This window comes from Delphinus delphis, chromosome 18 (genome assembly GCF_949987515.2).
Source record: "Delphinus delphis chromosome 18, mDelDel1.2, whole genome shotgun sequence".
In the NCBI taxonomy this organism is placed as follows: Eukaryota; Metazoa; Chordata; class Mammalia; order Artiodactyla; family Delphinidae; genus Delphinus; species Delphinus delphis.
The window spans coordinates 6,293,159-6,317,777 of record NC_082700.1 but is presented as its reverse complement, the minus strand read 5'-3'; the positions used below and the strand labels follow the sequence as shown (position 1 = coordinate 6,317,777).

General features: G+C 42.1%; 1 protein-coding gene and 1 non-coding gene across 5 annotated transcripts in view; both read right to left on the bottom strand.

The window, feature by feature from the left end:
- The window catches only part of MTUS2 (microtubule associated scaffold protein 2), a 486,774-nt gene that overhangs the window by 243,952 nt on the left and 218,203 nt on the right, over window positions 1–24,619 (bottom strand). The window lies entirely within an intron of this gene.
- Window positions 2,405–2,477, bottom strand: TRNAR-UCU (transfer RNA arginine (anticodon UCU)). The gene has a single exon. It is a non-coding gene; the product is annotated as a tRNA-Arg (tRNA).

Genomic DNA, 24,619 nt, shown 5'->3' with positions numbered 1-24,619 from the left:
TTCTGCCCATTTTTGGATTGGGTTGTTTGTTTTTTTAATATTGAGCCGCATGAGCTGCTTGTAAATTTTGGAGACTAATCCTTTGTCCGTTGATTCGTTTGCAAATATTTTCTCCCATTTTGAGGGTTGTCTTTTTGTCTTGTTTGTAGTTTCCTTTGCTGTGCAAAAGCTTTTAAGTTTCGTTAAGTCCCATTTGTTTATTTTTATTTCCATTACTCTAGGAGGTGGGTCAATAAAGATCTTGCTGTGACTTATGTCAAACTGTTCTTCCTATGTTTTCCTCTGACACTTTTATAGTGTCCAGTCTTACATTTAGGTCTTTAATCCATTTGGAGTTTATCCCTCAAGACTGTTTTGGCTATTCGGGGTCTTTGGTGTCTCCATACAAATTTTAAGATTTTTTGTTCTAGTTTTATAAAAAATGCCAGTGGTAGTTTGATAGGGATTGCATTGAATCTGTAGATTGCTTTGGGTAGTAGAGTCATTTTCACAATGTTGATTCTTCCAATCCAAGAACATGGTATATCTCTCCATCTGTTTGTATCATCTTTAACTTCTTTCATCAGTGTCTTATAGTTTTCTGAGTACAGGTCTTTTACCTCCTTAGGTAGGTTTATTCCTAGGTATTTTATTCTTTTTGTTGCAGTGGTGAATGGGATTGTTTCCTTAATTTCTCTTTTTGATGTTGAGTGTATAGGAATGCAAGAGATTTCTGTGCATTAATTTTGTTTAATACATCTCGTATCATCGGTCATTTTGGTTATTTGCAAACTGCTGCTCTATCAAATGGAGCTTTCCACATTATCTGGGGTCTGCTGGTTCCTCTTGTGTCCTCTGGCTAGTGTGTCTCCTCTGGAGGTGGCAGCATGGAGGATGGGCCGGATGCACTGAAGAACAGACCTGGACCCATCGTTCCTTCTCATTACTGCCACCCTTGGACAGTGAGTTTCCTGAGCGTCTTGAAATTTAAAGAATTCAAAAATCATCTGGCAAAGACCCAGGGCAAAACATGAGGAAGTTTGGGGTTGAGGAGGCCAGGGCAGATATGGGAGCCAGCCAGCTGGAATGACTTATTTTTCTCTTTGCCCTGCGTCATCCTTTCTCGAGAGGTGGGCACAGTGTGTGTGTGAACCAGTGGACAGACAGAGGAAGAAGACGCAGAAGCTCCCCTCACTTCTTTGAGACTCCCTGAGTGTGACAGAAGTCAAAGAGGTATTTTTTCTTCTGTGGTTTCCTTGCTTGACAAAAAACAGCTCTCCTGAACTGCTACAGACTTTTCTTTCCTGATCTAGTTGCCTCTGTGGTCCTGATGCTGCCAGGGTATGGAAAGACAGCAGTGATTTCAAGCTTCCCAGACCGACCTAGGCTCAGCCCTGGCTCTGCCATTTCCTGCTTTCTAACTGGCAAAAAGGAAGTAACAACTTACCTTGTGGAATCATCCTGAGGATTAAATAAGAAGATACGTGAAAAGCACCAGTGCCTGCTGTTCAGCAGGTCCTCTAGAATTGGTAGCCTTTCGATCCATTTGTAGGGGGTCCCTCCCAGGGATCAGTGTCCCGCTTCCCGGGAGCAGAGACACGTGAGGGAGTGAAGGGTTTTGCTTGTGCCTGGGTGCTGGCATGTGCTGTCCTCAGCAAGGCAGAGAGGTTAGAATCCACCATGCGGAGGCACTCACGCCAGGAGTCAGAGTTCAGTTTCTAAAAGTCAGAGACACTTAACCTGGCTTTTCAGGTTTCCTTGGAACTTCTTTCTCTGTTTTTATCTTGTCTCTTAGACCCTTTAACAAACTTTCTGAATTAATGGTGATGGACCTATGTCCACCACTGATCTTTCCTACCTCATTTGAAGAGCAAACCTAGGTGTGAAGATTCACCCTGGGGGTCCGTCGGAAATGCAGATTTCTGCCTCTAACTCTGGTGATTTTGACTAGCGGCCACACACAGTATTCATGTATTCCTCCTGATCTGGGAAAGTCAGTCCCTCCAGGACCGAAAGAGATGTCTGAAGCCTGCGGCACTCATGGCCACACACAGTATTTCATGTACTCCTGATCTTGGAAAGTCAGTCCCTCCAGGACCGGAAGAGATGTCTGAAGCCTGCGGCACTCATCGCCGGGAGAGGCAGTGCAGCTGGGCCTCCATCAGCCTCAGAACCCAAGGTCGTGGCCACTTGCTATATTTTCACGGCAGGTATTTAGTTTGGTTACCATAGTTCAATATTGAGACCAAAATATTATCATTTTCTAAATCAAATAAAACCCCAATATTTATTTGTGGACCCGTTTTTCACTTCAAGATACTATTAAAATTAGAAAGGGAAAAACACCAAGTATGAGTGAGTATGTGGGGAAACTGGAACTTCTTTTTTTTTTTTTGGCCACACTGTGCAGCGTGTGGGATCTTAGTTCCCCGACCAGGGATCGAACCCGGGTCCCCTGCATTAGAAGACTGGAGTCCTAACCACTGGACCACCAGGGAAGTTCTGACACTGGAACTCTTATACACTGATGAAGGGAGGATGCAAATTGTTAGAACAAGGTATCTGAGGGTATTTTGCTCTAATTTAGTAAGGGTGGAGATACGGAGGTGTGTGTGTGACCGAACAATTCCACCTCCTGAGCTAGAGAGACATTCACACGTGTGCACCAGGACACGTGTGCAGGCACGCTCAGGACAGTATGGGCTATCATAGCTTTGCACTAGGAATAAGCCCAAACGCCCAAGAGCAGTGGGACAGAGCACACACAGTGGAGATCAAGGCGGAGTTCCACTGCAGTCATGAAAATGAGTGATGCAGGGCTGTGCGTGTGAACGTGAGTGAATCTCAAGGACGATGAGTAAGTCACAGAATGCAGAGCATTTTGATATCATTACCTAGTATTTAAAGACACAATGCTTGATGTTCCTCACAGGCACACGTTAGCTCAGGGATGAAAGTCTTAGCAGTGTATTTGCCAGTATCAGACTCCAGGGTGCCTCGGTGGGGAGGGGAGAGGGGTGTGGATTGGGACTGATTTATTTCTTTCAAAAGCGATCTGAAATTTGGCAAAACTTCAGATGTTCTCATTCTGCGTGCCAAGTAGATGGATGTTTGTTTCTGTTCTTCTATAGTTTTCTAGGTTCACAGAACTTCAGAATCATTTTTAGAAGATATCAGTACAGATGTTCTGCATCAACTAAATAATAATCCTTCTCATTCCAAACTTGGGAGTTTATGAGACTCTCTGCTTGTGTCATCAGAGTAACCCCAAAGTAGGCAGGGGAAGTGCTGCGTCCATTTGAAGAGAGGGAAGCTCAGAGCAGCTAGTGACCAGCTCAACGTCACACAGCCAGTAAGAGGTAAAGCCAGGATTCAGACCCAGGTTCCAAATCCGTGCTCTTCCCCTGCCCCAACCCCCCATCATCTGACACCTTTCTAGAGCTCTTTATTTGTAATGAGCACTTCAGTGCCCTGTATTGTATAAATCTGAGCCTTTTTGCAATAACAGGAATCACTTTCATTTGGTAGACTGAAACGTCCACATAGACAGCTATTTCAAGATATATTAATATATTAAAGTGACATATTCAGGAGCATAGGGTAAAGCAGTGTTGGAACCTATACTGCCACCCATGAACTCCTAATTCATGTAGGATTTATTCTTTTCAGCCACAAACTAATCAAGTTTATAACCGTTTATAATTCAATTCTTATAAATACTTTAACATAATTTGTTCATTGCATGATTATAACATTAAAACATGGTAGGCCCCTAAATTATTAACAGTAGGGCAAGGGCTAGGTAACTGTGGTTAATTCAGTCATTAACGTTTGCATCGTGAAGACTCTTCAGCAACGGATAAGAACGGTACTTAGCCAGTGTGCACGGGTCCGGGTGAGTGGCTGTTTATGGCTGGTGTCCACTCTGATTAGCTACTGCCCATGACTCCTGTGTCAACGCCTGTGCTGTACCAGTTGTTAAGTATCTTTAATAATGCCCTTCTTACAATGCACCATTAAGTGGGTAATAGCAGAAATCAAGTTATATTACACTATGATTACAATCATAGAGATATGTGTACACAAAAACCCCATATATGCACACGCACACATAACCGACTTACGCAGCTAGAATTACTGGTGGGTTTTCCTCTATCACACACGTTTTCCACAATTTGATACTGATTTTATAATTTGAAGATCAAATATTGGAATCTGTTCTTAGAGTACATCTGTCCTGAGTCAGCCACTTTATGACCCTATCCTAGACTTTTCACTCAATCCTGCTCTTCCCGCGAGGGCACAGTTTATGTGCCGAGGCAGTGAAGCGTAATTCCTGGCTGAAAAAGGAGACACAATGGCTCTGCTTTGTTTTCAGATAAGATCAAATGCACTGGACTTATTTTATGTGTCTCTATTTTGCCAAGGGTACTACAAATTATATAGACATATGGAAAGACCAAATGCTATCAGCTCCTCTTAATGAAAGTCTTATCCTCTTCAACCCCACAGTTCTCTCAAGTCTTCTTTTTCCTATTGGGATGTTACAGACACCCTCACATCACTTCAAGGCTGAAAACACATGCTTCGTACTATCAGATAAAGTACAGTTTCATCAAATATAGGTAAACCTTTCAAATCTTATAAACCCTTGTGATGGTATTATATTTTATGTTTCTCAACCTTCCTAACCACGAGAATTCATCCTTACAATTCAGAGGGATGAAACCGGAATTTTAAAAAACACGTCCAGGTCTTTTGTTACACATCCGTATGTGTTCAGAATGCTCACTCTTGGGATTTCATTCCATCACCAGGAGTTGACATCAGTTAAACTTATCTTCTTTTCCACTTACCCTGATGAAAGGGGCTATTTGAAAGTGACTTACATCTTTATACCAAGAGCTACTTTCTCTCTTTTTGAAATGATCAGTTTCTTAAGAAATTATAGATTCAAAATATAAGGGGTAGCCATGAGGTTATGAATTAAGAAGCAGAAACACCAAAACAGCGGAATATTTCACTATATGTAATAGTCAACACATAAAATCCAATCCAGCTCAGCCATATTAAGTGATTTCAAGTTGGACGTCAATTAAATATATTATGTAAGCAACAGCTGTAGCATACGGCAGGATGATAGGTAATTTGAATTCTTTTCATGCACTGCTTTTCCTGCACAAGTATCTAGCAACATCCCAACACTTGGTTTTTTATCTGGCATTAGCTGTGCAGAAATCCCATTTTGCACTATCATTGCAGAAGTGTATCACTTATGAAATTGATTCCTGACACATGGTGTTGTAAGAAGGTTAATGGTTAATTAATTTAGCCAGTGGTAGGATTTCCTATGTTTAATAATGCATGAGATGATGGCCTTTTGATTCGTTTATATTTCCAGTAAGACTATAAACTTCTGCAATATTATGAGAAAGATATGTAAAATGATTGTACGGATTAGTTCATGTTTTCAAACACTGGAAGCATTTGCAAATTCAAGAGTAACCAAACAAATGAGCTCAGATATTTAACAACGATGTACTTCATGATGGAAATCCATGCTGAAAACTTAGTTCTCCATAAACCTTAAATGCTCACAACTAAGAGTTTATTTTCTATTAAGAGGGTCTATAAAACTCAGTGATATTGTTTCTCCCTAATTTTTCTAGCCAGATCCAGTGAACAATGGGAGAGCAAAGCCAGGGTTGGAAGAAACAATAATAATAATCTGACCTCCAACATCTGAATGTGCCTCTATTTGTCACCCTTCAATGCCTTTTGAACGGGGAAGATTCGATTCTTTTAGGTGCCCATGGCTGGGTCTTCTTCCAGCCACCTTGATACTCTTTTTGCTCTTAAAACTCCTTGACTGAGCAACCGAGAGTACAGATTGGCATTACAACCTTCTATTTTCCTTCCTACCAAATAAAACCCAGAGTCTCCAAAATGTTAAAAGACACAGTGTCGTCACCTGATCCTTTTCCAACTCAGGTGAAAGGCTGTTAAAGAAAACCAAAAAGGAAGAAGGGGAGGAGGAAGAAGAGGAAGTAAGCGGGAGGGAGAAGTGGCGCGATGGGTGGGCAGGGGGAGACCATGCTCACTCAGCAAGAGCCAGGGGAAAACTAGAGAATGGGCAAGATGGGACCAAGGCCCTGGCATCAGGGCAGCAGTAGAGCTGGAGACAGTGCTGGGACGGAGGGAGCCTAGTGCCCGCCACCTTCCCCTCCAGGAGATGGAAGCCCGCAGCGGGAAAGCGCTGTGCACCGGGAGTCCCCGGACTCCCTTTCAGAGCATTTGCAGTTGTAACGTTGGGCGAGAAGGGGCTCAGGTAGGGAGGCTGAGAGACGGTGTGCCCGGCAGCCAGGATGGAACCAGGACGGGGTAGGAGTTGAACCGGCTCGTTTGTTTCCGAGGAAAATAAATGACTGTGCGTTTGAGGGCAGTTAGTTAAATTTAGCAGTTAGAGTCTGTCATGCAGAACTGGAAATGTGAGCTTTTATTTTATTTTATTTTATTTTTTAACATCTTTATTGGTGTATAATTGCTTTACAATGGTGCGTTAGTTTCTGCTGTATAACAAAGTGAATCAGCTATACATATACATACATTCCTATATCTCCTCCCTCTTGCGTCTCCCTCCCACCCTCCCTATCCCACCCCTCCAGGTGGTCACAAAGCGCCGAGCTGATCTCCCTGTGCTATGCGGCTGCTTCCCACTAGCTATCTATTTTACGTTTGGTAGTGTATATATGTCCATGCCACTCTCTCACTTCGTCCCAGCTTACCCTTCCCCCTCCCCGTGTCCTCAAGTCCTTTCTCTATGTCTGCGTCTTTATTCCTGTCCTGCCCCTAGGTTCTTCAGAAACTTTTTTTTTTTTTTTTAGATTCCATATATATGTGTTAGCATACGGTATTTGTTTTTCTCTTTCTGACTTACTTCACTCTGTATGACACACCCTAGGTCCATCCACCTCACTACAAATAACTCAGAAATGTGAGTTTTTAAACTCTGTCTTTAGGCTGTTAATAGGTGAATGGTAATGACAAGGCAATGAGCCTGCCCTGTCTAACCAGACAACTGAGCTTCCGTTTGGCCTGCACTACTGCAGTACACTGAAGTGGCAAGACCCACCGGAACTGCCGACTGGTCCAAATCAGCCAACTTAGAAAGAACTTTGGACTATTTAAGTGCAAGGCACTATGGAGCTCATCTGGTACAACTCACATTTTGTGCGTGTAGACTTGAAATGCAGAGGGTTAGGGGACTCTTCCAAGGTCACACAAATGATCAGCCTCCGAAGTATATAAGGTACTTTCCCTTCACACATGAAGGCTCCCAGATAAGAAAAATGAAAGCATCCCGGTCATACTTTTCGGAAACTCCTATCCTAACAGCTCAGAAGTTATGTATTCTTCTTTAAGGAAGATTCATTGATGACAACTGAGACATGGTGAATATCAGAATTATGCATACAAAATTCTCCTTTTACAACTAGATGACCAGGAAGACAGGAAGTGTCTGATTTCAGATTGTGGCTCTGACAGATAACTGTGACTGCAGAAATCACACACCATCAGCTAGCTGGTAGCCTCTATTTTATCAGCTATAGGAGTTCTCCAAGGAGAGGAGTTGATGTCTATTGTAAGGTGACAACTATGACTTTAACATAAATGATATCACAGGCTTCTTAGATGAACATTACTTCTTTCTTTCTTTCTTTCTTTTTTTTTTTTGCGGTACGCGGGCCTCTGACCGCTGCGGCCTCTCCCGCCGCGGAGCGCAGGCTCCGGACGCGCAGGCTCAGCAGCCATGGCCCACGGGCCCAGCCGCTCCACGGCATGTGGGATCCCCCTGGATTGGGGCACGAACCCGTGTCCCCTGCACCGGCAGGCGGACCCCCAACCACCGCGCCACCAGGGAAGCCCACATTACTTCTTTCTTGAATGTACTTCATTGATGGTTAATGAATGTGGCTTAGAATCAGCTCAGCAATAGATTCAGCTTTGACCTCATGATATATAGGCTTTATTTGGATTTTTTTAACATATAACGGGTCTTAGAGCCACCTTGCTAAAGTTAACCAGAGTATTCGCAACAACTGTTGTTACCTGCTAGTCCTTGGTTTGCTATCTCATTGGTTTTTCCACCCTGAGTGAAAACTGCCCCACAATAATAATTCATCAAGTTATTTGTTCATCCATCCATTCATTCACCAAACATGCATTACATACTTGAAATATCCTGTACAGTGCTAGGCACTCTGCATAAATGACCTTTCACCCTTAAAACAATCCTGCGACACAGAGATTTTTGTGTTTCCCATAGTACAGACAGGAGACCAATGAACTCAGGCCTGTGTACAATCAGGGCACTCCAGTCTGCTACCCCAAGAAATGCGAACACGACAAGCCAAATACTATTCATCTCCATATGGACGTTTAGCCATATCTGCATAGGAGGTAACTAGCCTTTCTTGTTGGATAATTTATTTATCTCAAGTTTCCAAGTAAACATGTTTCTCCTGGCATGTCTACCAAACCTTAATGGTTCTTGGTTCAGAAATGGCAAACACTGTGCAATTCTAAAATAAAGACAGCTGCTAAGGTTGGCTACATGATGGTCTATAATATGAATTGTCTGGTCATTTTTGTTTTAAAATATCTGTGTAAAGAGCTGAAATCTTTGGATCAAGAAATGGGAGTGTAAATCTGTTTTAAATTACAGCAACCACTTCTCAAAGATTGAATTCTCCACTTTTTTCTTAAATTGAACATGCACGCCGTGGATGTAACTCAAGTGCCAAGAACAGCGGGTTAATAGGTGTCTGATGACTCTTCGAATGTATTTGTCTCAGATGTGTTCTCTGCTAGGAAGCCTGTAGTGTGTTACTTGGCAGACAGGTCCACAGGGCGACCTCACCCCCATAATTTCCACCTCCTATTGCTTATGCCCTGTGTAACCCCTTCACCTTTGAGTGCAGGTGGCGCCTGGGACTGGCTTATAAGCCACAGAAGATGGCAAAGGTGATGACATATCACTTTCAAGGTTAGGTCATGTTATGTAAATCTCTATCCTTGACTGGAAGAAGAGACTCTCCTTGTTAATCTGAGGAGGTAAGTGGTCATGCTGGACAAGCCCATGGGTCAAGGAAGTGCAGGTGGCATCTAGAAGCTGAAGGTGACCTCCAGGCAACAGCGAGCCAAAAGCTGGGACCCTCAGCAAATAGCCCCAGGAAATAAATCCTGCCAACAACCTAAGTGAGCGTGGAAACGGATTCTCCCCCCACCCCCAGCTGAGCCCCCAGATGAGGATGCAGCTAGCCAAGACCTGACTCTGAGTCTTGTGCCCAGACTCCCAAGCCATGGAAACGGAGAGAGAGGTGTGTTGTTCTAAGTCATTTCTGGGATTAGTTACACAGCAATTAAAAAACACTAACCTAAGTACTCATGTGGTGGTTTCGCAGCCTCCTGTGTTTACCTTTCCATCCCCCTCATTGGGCTGTGAGCTAGCTTACAGAATGGGACTGGACTGTGTCTTGGTTTACTTTTGTTCCCCACTCCCCCTGGTGTTTAGCACACTTACGTGACAGACAGTCAGGAAGTGTGCGCTGAGTGAATAATCCAGTGAACGGACAAATGAATGAATATGGTACCTTAGCATTCCGGTGTCTGTATCAACCACACGCCGCTGTTTCCTCTAATATCTCTTGGTTAATCAACGTGCTGAGGAAACTGAAACTATTTCCTTTTCTAGGCAAGTCGTTTGTCTTCGTTAAAATGGAGCTGCTGTCCTATTTTCCGGTCATACTGTTTGATTAGACCCTTCTGGAATATCTTGTAGAATTCTCCGTGGTTTTCACTAGCCTACATAATTCTGTGCCATCAGCTACTTCGATGAGCTATAGCTAGTTTTCTCCAACTAATTACTTCAGACGCTAGGCGCCAATTCCTGAGGCTCCCCATTAACTCCTTTCTATGAAGGGAATCTGCACAAATTTCCTTTCTCTGAACTAATTTAAATCCACACGACGAGAACTTGATCTCTTATTCTGTCGTTAGCAATAATAATTATATTCAGACTTTTAGACGATGAAAGCACTTTATACCAATTATTTTATCTGTGTTATGCCCAGAGGTAGGCTTGCTACGTAATCCCCATTTTTTGGATAAGAAAAGAGAGGCTGAAAATGTTTTTGGAAGTAACCTGTAGGTTAGTTATTTTCTCAATCAATAATTTATTAAGCACTGAGAATATGTGGAGAATGGTATTTAGAAAAAATGAAAGGAAGGAAGAAAGGGAGGGAGGAAGGAAGGAAAGAGGGAAGGAAGGAAGGGAGGGAGGGAGGGAGGGAGGGAGAGAGGGAGGAAGGAAGGAAAGAGGGAAGGAAGGAAGGAAGGGAGGGAGGGAGGGAGGGAGGAAGGAAATAGGGAAGGAAGGAAGGAAGGAGGGGAGGGAGGGAGGGAGGGACGGAGGAAGATGTGTCTTGCCTGCCTTATTAAATTGTAAGTTCTCCATAGTTTCATCTGTGTTTTTTCAATTTTACTTCTTCTACTAGTAATTCCACAAGAAAAGCTGGGCATAAGGCTTCATCACCTTACAGCTAGAAAAATACAGCAGACTTCTCTGCTTGTCTTAGCGCTTCTGGGTTTTCCCGGCCTCTGTTTATCCAACGCAGGATTTGGAGAATATTTTGTTAAGCTCGATCTTATTGCTTCTGAGGTTCCTACAGTGATTTCCTGTGACTAATATTTAAGATACAATCATTCTTGCTTGGTTAAAGACCCTTTTAGACATTTCATTCACCCTTCCTTCCCAATCTAATATCCTCTGTTAATGTCTTCCTTATTTTGTAACCAGGAATTCTCTACATCAACTGTGATGACTAGCTTATCGCCCCTTTAAGCAAAACTTCTCCTCCACTTGTTTTCTATACACCATCTCTTCAAGCCAACATGCCCTCCTGGATCACGCAGGACAATCTGACTTCTCTCTCCTCCTATAAAAGCGGGTACAACATTAGCCTCTGATTCACCTTTTCCTCCTCAATTAGGCCTTAACTCTTTGCCTCTCATACGCCTGAACTTTTTCATTTTGCTGCATTTATACCAGTGGTCCCTCAACCAGCAGGATCAGCATCACCTAGAAACACACATTCTTGGACCCCACCTCGAATATACTGCATCACAAGTACTGAGGGTAGATCCCAGAAAACCATTTTAAAAAACCCTCCATGTGACCCTGATGCCCTTTAAAGTCTGAGAGCAAATGACTGATATGTGTAAATATAAGTAAAAACACATACAAACATACACGCACATACACACAAACACAAATTTCCAAAAGGGTATGTCACTGAAAAAAATCAGATCCCCATTTAGATCATAAGCTATTTCAGATGGCAGGAAGCATATGATAAGATTTCACTAGTATTACGAGTGTTTTTCTAACACCCGTAGCACCTAGAGCAGGATTTTGCACATATTTTGTACTTAACTACATGTTCAGCTAAATGCCACTTGTTCCTTTATCCCACCCTGGCTTATTAACAACGCGTATTCGACCAAAAGGGTACAAAGGGAAGAAAATAAATGAAGCACATTATTCTTATTAAGTATGTATTTGCAGCTCTGATTAAGTCTAGGAAAACCAAAATTAGTTCTGCACACAGAGCTCTTGCCCTGGGGCTCCTGTGTACCTTCTATAGCTATACCTTCTTCAAAAGGTTCCAGTCAAACTGAGCTATTTGTGTCTCCCCAGCAGTATCTCTAAGCTGTACCTTCTACCTGGGATGCCCTCTGTTCCTTACCTGCCTGCATAACTCCTCTGTATCCGTCAAGGTTCACCTTCAAGAAGCTTCTCTGCCCCCCATTCCATCATAGTGAGACACCCCTCCCTCGTGCTCCCGGGGTACCCTCTATTTATCCCTACCCTGGCACTCACTACACTATATTACAAAATCACCTCCACCTGTCTGTCTGTCTGCTCCACAACACTGCATAGTAAGCACCTGAAGACAGACAGGTCTCACGGAGGTATTCTATTCTGCTTGTCATGTAAGTTGTTGACCAGGAAAAAAAAAATGGCTAAGATTTGATATTAGATGTAATTCAGTTTTCTATGCTTTAATTTCCTCAACAAGCAAACATGAATGTATTTTATGCCAGCAACCTATGTAGTTCAGAATTAGAATGCAGCTCATGTCTGCTGGTCCCTGAAGGGATCGGGGATCCCCGAGGCAGTTTCGGTTCCCCTCCTGATGTCCAGTGGACACTGCCACCGCCTTTCTCCAGCAGCTACACCAGTGATCCAGAAGCATAAATGTCAGACTTGGGAGAAGCTCCGGCACAGGCTGTGTTGCATTTTCAAGCACGACCTGCAGCTCCCGTGGGCAAGTTTGCACAGGGCTGCTTCCCATGAGGACAGTCTCCTTGACTGTGCACTGCATGGGCTCCACTCAAATCTATGCAGGTGATGGGTCACTGCGCTCCGGGGAGGAAAAGCTCATTTTCTTGTGATTGGTGCTTCCTAATCACCTAACAGGGCACTGGGGCACGCAGAGGAGAAAAGACAAACAAATACCTTTGGGTGATCATCTTCCAGGCCGGTGAACCCCACTCCACTGCTCAGGACAGAGAACAATTTGTTCAGGACACCACCAAGCACTAGCGACTTGGTTGCCTACAAAAGGAAACCATCCCATAATTGCTGCAGCATTTAGAGCTAATTCCTGTTCTCCTTCACGGTCTCTGGCATCCTGTCCTACAGGACACAAGGCTGCAGAGAGGGCAGCCTCATGGCAAAGCCATGTAGGCACGGGACCCCAAGAGCTGTGTGCAGTGCCAGGAAATATAGTGGCGCCGGGAACAGCCCAGAGATTCCTTAGGAACTGTCATCCCTCTGAGAAGATGACCTTCCCATCCTGTGGGCATCCGTCTCCTCATAGCTTGTTCCTAAGCGTCTGAAGATTCCAAATTTAACATTTTTCCTCACGTATTCTTAAATGAAGATATTCTCCTCATTTAAGAAACTGCTTATCTTGATGAAATCAGGAGAGATTTTCTGCATATATTCATAAACATATTCTGTCTCTCAGTTGTGAGGGGAGGAAAGCTAAAATGAGGGTTTAAAATGGCATCTGGTTAGCAGCCCCCAGTGCAGTTCCTCATCCGTGAAAACTCAGAGGAAGAAGAAAACCCTCCCGGCTGACAACCATGACTACAGGCACCCTAACATTTCAATGGGATGTTTGGGGAAACAGTTGCTAATCACTGGACAGGTGATGCTTGGTGGAGAGAATCCAACCTAGGAAATGCTGGCTGATGGAAGATGGCAGAGGAAGGGGAGGATAGCTACTCCTCTGGCCCCAGACACCTCTGTCTCAGGGACCCAAGACCTGCACAAGTCAGAAATTTAACAGCACAAGAGTGAGGAAGTCATGACCCAAAAGGACTAGAGCTAAGTATCAAAACCAATGAGAATAGATATGAATCTAAAGAATGGTTGTACCATTATTTGCAAAATGGGGCAGCTTTCCTTACATGGTAAGGAAAACAAGACCCGTATATATGCTGTCTACAAGAGACCCACTTCAGACCTAGGGACACATACAGACTGAAAGTGAGGGGATGGAAAAAGATATTCCATACAAATGGAAATCAAAAGAAAGCTGGAGTAGCAATTCTCATATCAGACAGAATAGACTTTAAAATAAAGACTATTAGAAGAGACAAAGAAGGACACTACATAACGATCAAGGGATCGATCCAAGAAGAAGATATAACAAATCTAAATATTTATGCACCCAACATAGGAGCACCTCAATACATAAGGCAAATGCTAACAGCCATAAAAGGGGAAATCGACGGTAACACATTCATAGTAGGGGATTTTAACACCCCACTTTCACCAATGGACAGATCATCCAAAATGAAATAAATAAGGAAACACAAGCTTTAAATGATACATTAAACAAGATGGGCTTCATTGATATTTATAGGACATTCCATCCAAAAACAACAGAATACACTTTCTTCTCAAGTGCTCATGGAACATTCTTCAGGATAGCCCATATCTTGGATCACAAGTCAAGCCTTGGTAAATTTAAGAAAATTGAAATCGAATAAAGCATCTTTTCCGACCACAACGCTGTGAGACAAGATATCAATTACAGGAAAAAAATCTCTAAAAAATACAAACACATGGAGGCTAACCAATACACTACTTAATAACCAAGAGATTCCTGAGGAAACCAAAAAATACCTAGAAACAAATGACAATGAAAACACGAGGACCCTAAACCTATGGGACGCAGCAAAAGCAGTTCAGAAGGAAGTATATAGCAATACAATCCTACCTCAAGAAAAAAGAATCGTCTCAAATAAACAACATAACCTTACACCTAAAGCAATAAGAGAAAGAAGAACAAAAAAACCCCCAAAGTTAGCAGAAGGAAAGAAATCATAAGGATCAGATCAGAAATAAATGGAAAAGAAATGAAGGAAACAATAGAAAAGATCAATAAAAGTAAAAGCTGGTTCTTTGAGAAGATAAACAAAATTGATAAACCATTAGCCAGACTCATCAAGAAAAAGAGGAAGGGGACTCAAATCAATAAAATTAGAAATGAAAAAGGAGAAGTTACGACAGACACCACAGAAATACAAAGCATCATAAGAGACAACTACAAGCAACTCTATGCCAATAAAATGGACAATCTGGAAGAAATGGAAAAATTCTTAGAAAGGTATAACCTTCCAAGACTGAACCAGGAAGAAACAGAAAATACGAACAGACCAATCACAAGTAATGAAATTGAAACTGTGATTAAAAATCTTCCAACAAAAAAAAGCCCAGGACCAGATTGCTTCACAGGTGAATTCTATCAAACATTTAGAGAAGAGCTAACACCCATCCTTCTCAAACTCCTCCAAAACATTACAGAGGAAGGAACACTCCCAAACTCATTCTATGAGGCCACCATCACCCTGATACCAAAACGACACAAAGATACTACAAAAATGAAAATTATAGACCAATATCACTGATGAAAACAGATGCAAAAATCCTCAACAAAATACTAGCAAACAGAATCCAACAACACATTAAAAAGATCATACACCATGATCAAGTGGGATTCATCCCAGGGATGCAAGGATTCTTCAATATATGCAAATCAATCAATGTGATAAACCATATTAACAAATTGAAGAATAAACACCATATGATCATCTCAATAGATGCAGAAAAAGCTTTTGACAAAATTCAACACCCATTTATCATAAAAACTCTCCAGAAAGTGGGCATAGAGGGAACATATTTCAACATAATAAAGGCCATATATGACACACCCACAGCAAACATCATTCTCAATGGTGAGAAACTGAAAGCATTTCCTCTAAGATCAGGAACAAGACAAGGATGTCCACTCTCACCATTATTCAACATAGTTTTGGAAGACCTAGCCATGGCAATCAGGGAAGAAAAAGAAAGAAAAGGAATACAAATTGGAAAAGAAGAAGTAAAACTGTCACTGTTTGCAGATGACATGGTACAATACATAGACAATCCTAAAGATGCCACCAGAAAACTACTAGAGCTAATCCATGAATTTGGTAAAGCAGAAGGATACAAAATTAATGCACAGAAATCTCTTGCATTCCTATACACTAATGATGAAAAATCTGAAAGAGAAATTAAGGAAACACTCTCATTTACCACTGCAACAAAAAGAATAAAATACCTAGGAATAAAACTACCTAGGGAGATAAAAGACCTGCATGCAGAAAACTATAAGACATTGATGAAAGAAATTAAAGATGATACAAACAGATGGAGAGATTACCATGTTTTTGGATTGGAAGAATCAATACTGTGAAAATGACTATACTACCCAAAGCAATCTACAGATTCAATCCAATCCCTATCAAATTACCAGTGGCATCTTTTACAGAACTAGAACAAAAAAATCTTAAAGTCTGTATGGAAACACAATGGACCCCGAATAGCCAAAGCAGTCTTGAGGGAAAAAAACGGAGCTGGAGTAATCAGACTCCCTGACTTCAGACTACTCTACAAAGCTACAGTAATCAAGACAATATGGTACTGGCACAAAAACAGAAACATAGATCAATGGAACAGGATAGAAAGCCCAGAGGTAAACACACACACCTATGGTCAACTAATCTATGACAAAGAAGGCCAGGATGTACAGTGGAGAAAAGACAGCCTCTTCAATACGTGGTGCTGGGAAAACTGGACAGCTACATGTAAAAGAATGAAATTAGAACACTCCCTAACACTGTACACAAAAATAAACTCAAAATGGATTAAAGACCTAAATGTAAGGCCAGACACTGTAAAACTCTTAGAGGAAAACACAGGCAGAACACTCCATGACATAAATCACAGCAAGATCCTTTTTGACCCGCCTCCTAAAATAATGGATATAAAAACAAAAAAAGCAAGTGGGACCTAATGAAACTTAAAAGCTTTTGCACAGCAAAGAAAAACATAAACAAGACGAAAAGACAACCCTCAGAATAGGAGAAAATATTTGCAAATGAAGCAACTGACAAAGGATTAATCTCCAAAATTTACAAGCAGCTCATGCAGCTCAATATGCAAAAAATAAACAACCCAATCCAAAAATGGGCAGAAGACCTAAATTGACATTTCTCCAAAGAAGATATACAGACAGCCAACAAACACATGAAAGAATGCTCAACATCACTAATCATTAGAGAAATGCAAATCAGAACTACAATGAGGTATCACCTCACACCAGTCAGAATGGCCATCATCAAAAACTCTATAAACAATAAATACTGGACAGGGTGTGAGAATCCTCTTGCACTGTTGGTATGGAGGTTCCTTCAAAAACTAAAAATAGAACTATCATACGACCCAGCAATTCCACTACTGGGCATATACCCTGAGAAAACCATAATTCAAAAAGAGTCATGTACCACAGTATTCATTGCAGCTCTATTTACAACAGCCAGGACACAGAAGCAACCTAAGTGTCCATCGACAGATGAATGGATAAAGAAGATGTGGCACATATATGCAATGGAATATTACTCAGCCATAAAAAGAAACGAAATTGAGTCATTTGTAGTGAAGTGGATGGACCTAGAGTCTGTCATACAGAGTGAAGTAGTCAGAAAGAGAAAGACAAATACCATATGCTAACACATATATATGGAATCTAAAAAAAAAAAAAAAGGTTATGAAGAACCTAGGGGCAGGACAGGAATAAAGACGCAGACATAGAGAATGGATTTGAGGACATGGGGAGGAGGAAGGGTAAGCTGGGACGAAGTGAGAGAGTGGCATAGACATATATACACTACCAAACGTAAAACAGATAGCTAGTGGGAAGCAGCCACAAAGCACAGGGAGATCAGCTCGGTGCTTTGTGACCACCTAGAGGGGTGGGATAGGGAGGGTGGGAGGGAGACACAAGAGGGAGGGGATATGCGGATGTATGTATATGTATAGGTGATTCCCTTTGTTATAAAGCAGAAACTAACACACCATTGTAAAGCAATTATACTCCAATAAAGATGTTAAAAAAGGAGAAAGAAAAGTTCCCCACTAGGAATCGAAATTTTCAGTGTTATAACTCCAATTGTGAAAAGAACATCAATATACTATTCCACAAGTTCTGGGCCCTGGCACAAGGACAGAAAAACAGAACTACAGATCTCCCAAATAACAGAGCTAAACGACAGCCAGTCCTTTCTGAATCTTAATGTCATTCCAGATGAAAAAACAGACTGCCAGGAAAATAAAGTTCCACAGCGATGCCTGGATTTATGAGTAATCATGGTACTAAATATTTATAAAGCAGGGGAAGTGTGCAGAGTGTCCATCATTCTGTAAAACTGTGCCTGCCTAAACATTGAGAAAAGCTAAAGAAATGCTCTACTCGGCCCCATGATTAGGGCCACGGTTGGAATACAGTCACAGTTTTATCATTTACAATTTCCTTCCAACTGGGGTCATCGTTTGATTTAGAAAATAAAAGCATCAAAGATGAAAGGTTTCCTCTTTTTCTTATTTCCCATTTAATCACTGAATATATTCAGTCCTTGTTCATTTTTATATGTGAGCAAAACGTCAAGGCTCAGAAAGACTCAAAGCTGTTAAGATGGTCCTTTTTGATAAACACAGATGAAGGCAACCTGGCATTCCCTTATACATGTACTAACTGCACAAGTACTACATGGCTGTCATCAAAATTTTAAATAGTGGCAAGGAAAAGAAAAAACAAAACAAAATAAAACCGAAACTGCCTCAAATGCCACCATTCAGAGATATTCACTGCTGATTTGGGAAGTGATATGTTTCTTCATCCTTGCTCTTGTAGGCATCGACAGTTCTTTTTTTTTTTTCTTTTTATTGACATATAGTTCACATATAAGATAGTTCTTTTTTTAATTTTTTTTAATTTTTTTTGTGGCCACACTGCACGGCATGTGGGATCTTAGTTCTCCAACCAGGGATCGATCCCGTGCCCCCTGCATTGAAAGTGCAGAGTCTTAACCACTGGACCACCAGGGAAGTCCCAGTTCTTTTTTTTAAGTTAAGAGTAGTGAGATTTAATTTCCATGCATTGATATTTGGTTTTGTCCCTACGTTTTATGGCACTCCGCAATTTAGAAAGGGAGGTCATCCCGAAGACCTCTCACACCCAGCCCTTCCTCTCCACCCTGCCTCTGTCCAGGTACAGGCCCCGATAATCTCTCCCCGGACCACTCCTCCCTGGTCTCCTTGAGTTCCCCCTCTCCGCACTCACACCCACTCTCCGCACTGCCTCTCGGGCACTCCTATTTAACTCACAAATCTGAGTCATTCCCGGCCATGCATTTCCTTAGGCCCAAATGCTTGCCTGGCAGTGGGCCCCGGAGGACCTATTCCTGCTGGCTTCCTGCACATCAGGCCTCTGAATTCACACTGCTATTCCCTCTCTGTCTGTCCCCCCTCATGAACTCTGCTGTGCCTTCCGGTCTGTCTTCTCTTCCTCCACCACCTTTCTGATGTCCCAAGCAAACTATACATTTGCCCCAGAGGCTCACTTTCTCTGTACACGCCTCCGTCATAGCATCTTACAAACATCTGCTTCAGTGTTGCTCTCCCCACCCGACTGCAGCTCTTGGAAAGAAGGGATGTGGGGTCTTTACAGGTTGGTATGTATAGCACTTTACAAGGTATGCGGCGTGCAGCAAATAGTCAATTAAAGCATTACCTGAATACATTAATTTTTTCCCCAACTTAATTGACAAATATAATTGTCTATATTTAAAGCGTACAATGTGACGATCTGATATATGTATACACTGTGGAATAACTACCAAGATCAAGATAATCACACATGCATCATCTCACACAATTAACTTTCTTTCTTCCTTTTTTTATTTTGAGATGAGAATGCTTAAGATCTACTTTCAGCAACTTTCAAGTATATGATACCATATTAATAACTATAGTCACCATTAGATCCTCAGAACTTATTCTTACAACTGAACATTTGTACCCTTTGACCTACATCCTCCCATTTCCCCCTCCCCCTGGCCCCCTCCCTCTGGCCCCTTCTATTCTGTTGCCATGAATTTGGCTTTTTTCCCCCCTTAGATTCCACAAATAAGTGACACCATGCAGTATCTGTCTTTCTCTGTCTAGATAATCTCACTTAGTGTAATGCCATCCAGGTTCATCCACGCTGTCACAAAAGGCAGGACTTCCTTCTTTTTTAATGGATGAATTTATATATACATATATATATGTATATATATATATATATATCTCAGTTATATATATTTTTTTCTCACATTTTCTTCAACTCTTCATCTGTTGATGGACACATAGGTTATTTCCGTATCTCACCTATTGTAAATAATGCTGCAATGAACGTGAGAGTGCAATATTTCTGTGATATTCTGTTTTCATTTCCTTTGGATGTACACCCAGAAGTAGAATTGCTGGACGGTACACAAGGGTTCCCTTTACCCACACGCTTTTGTTATTTCTTGTCTTCTCGATAAAAGATAACCTAACAGGTGTGAGGTGATACCTCAAGATCTTGATTTGCATTTCCCTGATTAGTGATGTTGAGTACATTTTCATGTGCCTGTTGGTCATTTGTACGTCTTTAGGAAAAAATGTCGATTCAGATCCTTTGCTCATTTTTAATTGGGTTATTTGGGTTTTTGTTATTGAGTTGTATGAGTTCATGTATATTTTGGATATTAATCTCCCATCAGATATGTGGTTTGCAAATATTTTCTCCCATTCCATAAGCTGCTTTTTCATTTTCTTGATGGTTTCCTTTGCTGTGCAGAAGCTTTTTGGTTTGATGTGTGCAGTCTCACTTATTTTTCTTTTGTTGCCTGTGCTGTTGGTGTCAAATCCAAAAAAATCATTGCTGAGACCAGTGCCAAAGACAGGACCCCCCCTGTGTTTTCTTCTCGAACTTTTATAGCTTCAGTTCTTGAATTTAAGTCTTTAATACAGTTTGAGTTCATTTGGGGGTATGGTGTAAGATACTGTCCAGTTCCATTCTTCTGCATGTGGCTGTCCAATTTTCCCAGCACCATTTCCTGAAGTGACTCTTCTTTCCCCACTTTGTATTCTTGGTTTCTTTGTCATAAATTAATTGACCACATATGCATGAGTGTCTGTTCTTATGCCATTAGCATACTGTTTTGATTACTATATCTTTGTAATATAGCTTGAAATCAAGAAGCATAATGCCTCCAGTTCTGTTCCTCTTTCTCCATAGTGTTTTAGCTAATCAGAATCTTCTGTGGTTCCACACAAATTTTAGGTTAGTTTTATTCTTATTTTTCAATTTTATTTATCTTTTTATACAGCAGGTTCTTATTAGTTATCTATTTTATACACATTAGTGTATATATGTCAACCCCAGTCTCCCAATTCATCCCACCACCACCACCCCTGCCCCCCAGTGTTTTTCTATTTCTGACAAAAATGCCATTGCATTTTGATAGGGATTGCACTGAATCTGTAGATTGCTTTGGGTACTAAGGACATTTTCACAATATTAATTCTTCCAACCCATGAGAATGGAATAGTTTTCCATTTATTTGCGTCTTCTTCTTCAATTTCTTTCACCACTGTCTTATAGTTTTTAGCATACAGGTTTTATACACTGAAAGAATAGTGTATAGTGTACACCTCCTTGGTTTAATTTATTGGTTAAATAAATTGATTAAATTTAATAAAAAGCTTTTTTATTATTTTTTGTAAATGGGACTGCTTTCTTAATATCTCTTTCAGATAGTTCATTGTTAGTGTACAGAAACACAACTTATTTTTGTACGTTGATTTTGCATCCTGCAATTTTACTGAATTCATTCATTAGTTCTAATCATTTTTTGGTGGAGCCTTTAGGGTTTTCTGTATTTAATATCATATCATCTGCAAACAGAGACAATTTTACTTCTTCCATTCTGATTTGGATGCTTTTTATTTCTTTTTCTTTTACTATAGTTATGACTTCCAGTACTCTCTTGAGTAGAAATGGCAATTTTGAGCATCCCTGTCTTGTTCCTGATCGGAGAGGAAAGGCTTTTAACTTTTTGTCATTGTGATGTTAGCTGTGGGTTTTTTGAATATGGCCTTTATTATGTTTAGGTACATTACTTCTATACCTAATGTGATGAGATTTTTTTTATCACAAATGGATGTTGAATTTTGTGAAGTGCTTTTTCTGCATCTATTGAAATCAGCGTATGATTTTTACCCTTCATTCAGTCAATGTGATGTATCACACTTATTGATATGGGCTTGTTGAACCATCCTTGCATCCCAGTGATGGATAATAATGGTGTATGATCATTTTAGCATGCTCTTGAATTCCACTTGCTGGTATGTTGTTGAGAATTTTTGCATCTAGGTTCATCAGCAATATTGGCCTGTAATTTTCTTTCCTTGCAATGGCCATCTTTAAAGCCACACTGTGCAGCAGGAAGGATGGAATTATTAATCCCATTTTACCGCGTGGGGAAACTAAAGCACAGGTGATTTCACAACTTGAGTGACATGGTTGGGGTTCACACCCACACTGTCCAGCTCTAAGTTCACATTCCTTCTGTAAGACTAAAGCCAGCCTGAGCTGCTGCCAGGATGGGGAAACTCAGCTTAATAGCCCGACTCTCTTACAGAATTTGTGTGGCAACCATGTATCTATCCCTTGTCAGCCTGCATGGAGCAATTAGCGCACAAAGCTCATCTTCTAGTGAGGACAACCTTGCTGAACGTCCCAGTCAATGACCTAAGTTCAAATTGCAGACCACCTTCCCATCCTGAGCCTCTCTTTGCCCTCATCCCTGTAGCTACAACCCCACCTCCTGCTCTCTCAGTCTGGATCGAGGCTATCTCTCCGAAGCTCTGACAAATCCCTGTGGTTCAGTCCCCACCCCCCTTTTTGGTGCTGAGCTCTTCTTTCTTAGGGGCTGGGGAGGCACAAAGACTGAACAGGATCCTCGGAGGCACAGGACACTGACCTCCACTGTCTGATTACACTGTGGCTCCCCTGGGACTGGAACCAGAGACACTGTTTCCCAAGAATCAGGAGACAGAGTGAATAGAAGTCCTTCCAAAAGGGGAAATGCCCAATACACTTCTCTCCCTGTAAAGCTATTTTTAGTTCCTTCAAGTGTCTCTGAATCCAAGCAAACCAGGGAACTGCCTGAGTTCGTAGTTTCAGCGTGTTCCAACTTTGACAGAATACATTATGTCATGTGGAAAGAGAGCCAGGCAGCCTAACTGCATCACAGACCCACGGCGCCCGCTCAGAAACAGGGTCCTCATCAACGCTGGCGGCGTCCAGACATGATTTCTGAGGACTGGTGACCCTCTCAGCAGTATACGGAAGAAAAGCAGGGATTGGGTTTGTGCTGGGCAGATCAGCCGCACGAAGAAAGAGTGGAAACAGTGATCAGTGCAGGACAGCTTCCAAACTGAAAATAAAAATGTTGCACAATAACGTTAGGGAGAAACCTGGACTTTGGAGTAAATAACGCATCATGTATCTATACCAGCATCTTCACACGCAGCCTCAGCCTGCGTTTCAGAACAAACCTCTTGCCAGAACTTTCAAAGAATCCGATTATAGAAAGAGAAAAATACTAATGAAGGGTGAAGTGGGGAAAAAAAGTTACCCAGCCCCGAACAGCTGTTTATGAACTATTTTCATCTAAATGCTGCATGTGTAGGAAAATGAAAGAGCTAAATCCCAAGTGGGTCACAGAAGTGGGAAGAATAAATCAATCATGACCCAAATAAATGACTGATTCTATCGCTGAGGCCAGTGGGTGACGTAGGAGGTGAGGACAACAGCCAAGTCCCTTAATGGCTGAGCCAGGGGTTAAGGGAGACAGCGCTCTTTGTGGAGTCCGTCTACAGGGGTGACGGGAAATCACCTGCCAATTAGGAGAGTTATTCTTCTCTACATAATTGTTTTTATTATGCTCAAGGATAGGCATGATACGTTCTGATGGACTTCCCCAGTATTCATTCATTCAGGACAAACTGAGTTGTGGGATTGGCACACGGAGAAACGTGGGTCCTGCCTGCACGTAGCTGTCAGAGCAGAGGAGATTCAGAAAGCAAACGGGGTGTGATGCAGTGTGCGTGCAGGGAATGCTGAGCCAGGCGGCTTCTCCAGGGAAACAGAGCCAGCAGAATATGAACACGCGTATGTATGTGTGAGTGTGGGAATAAATATATTTTCATACACACACACACAGAGTTATTTCAAGACACTGCCTTACACAATGATGGGGGCTGGTGAGTCCAAAATCCATACCGCAAGCCTGTGGGGAAGAATCTCCCAGGCAGGAGCCAATGTTGCAGTCTTGCTGCAGAATTTTGTCTTCTTCAGGGAAGCCTCAGTTTTGCACTTAAGGCTTTTGCAATGATTGGATGAGGCCCACCCAGATTATAGGGGATAATCAATCTCCTTTACTAAGAGTGGACTGATTACAGATGTTAACCACGTCTACCAAACGCCCCTATAGCAATGCCAGGATTGGTGTCTGACAGAACTTGGGAGACTACAGCCCAGCCACGCTGACACATAAAACTGACTGTCACGGAGCGGAGGTCCGGGGAGACCCTCACTCACACTTGGGCCTGGAGTGGGGCGGGGAGACGGGGAATCAAGTAAGTCTCCTGGAGGAATTGTTAATAAAGACTGAAAGCCTGGAAAGAAGGGCTGTGGGAGAAGCCGGACCACCGGGGGGAGCAGGCAGGCAGGAAGCTGGTGGGCACAGGAATGGGCTCCCGGGAGCCCAGGTGGAGGCCCCAGAGCCAGCATCCGTGGCAGAGAAGTGAAGATGCTGAAGCCAGGCATCACAGTGCTTCCCATGCATCACCTCCTAATCCTCATAGGTACCCTGTGACCCAGGGCCCACTAACCACAGTCTGCTGATGAGAAGCTGGTGCAGAGCAAGGCCAGCTAGCTTCCCAAGGCCCCACTGCTCCTAGGCACACAGGCAGGATCCCAACCCAGGCCTTCTCACCAGAGATGGGGTCTGCAGGTTGTGGGATGAGCTGGGGTCAAGGGCACACATGGAGAAGTTACTTTAGCTTTGGACAGAAATAGGAAAGAAA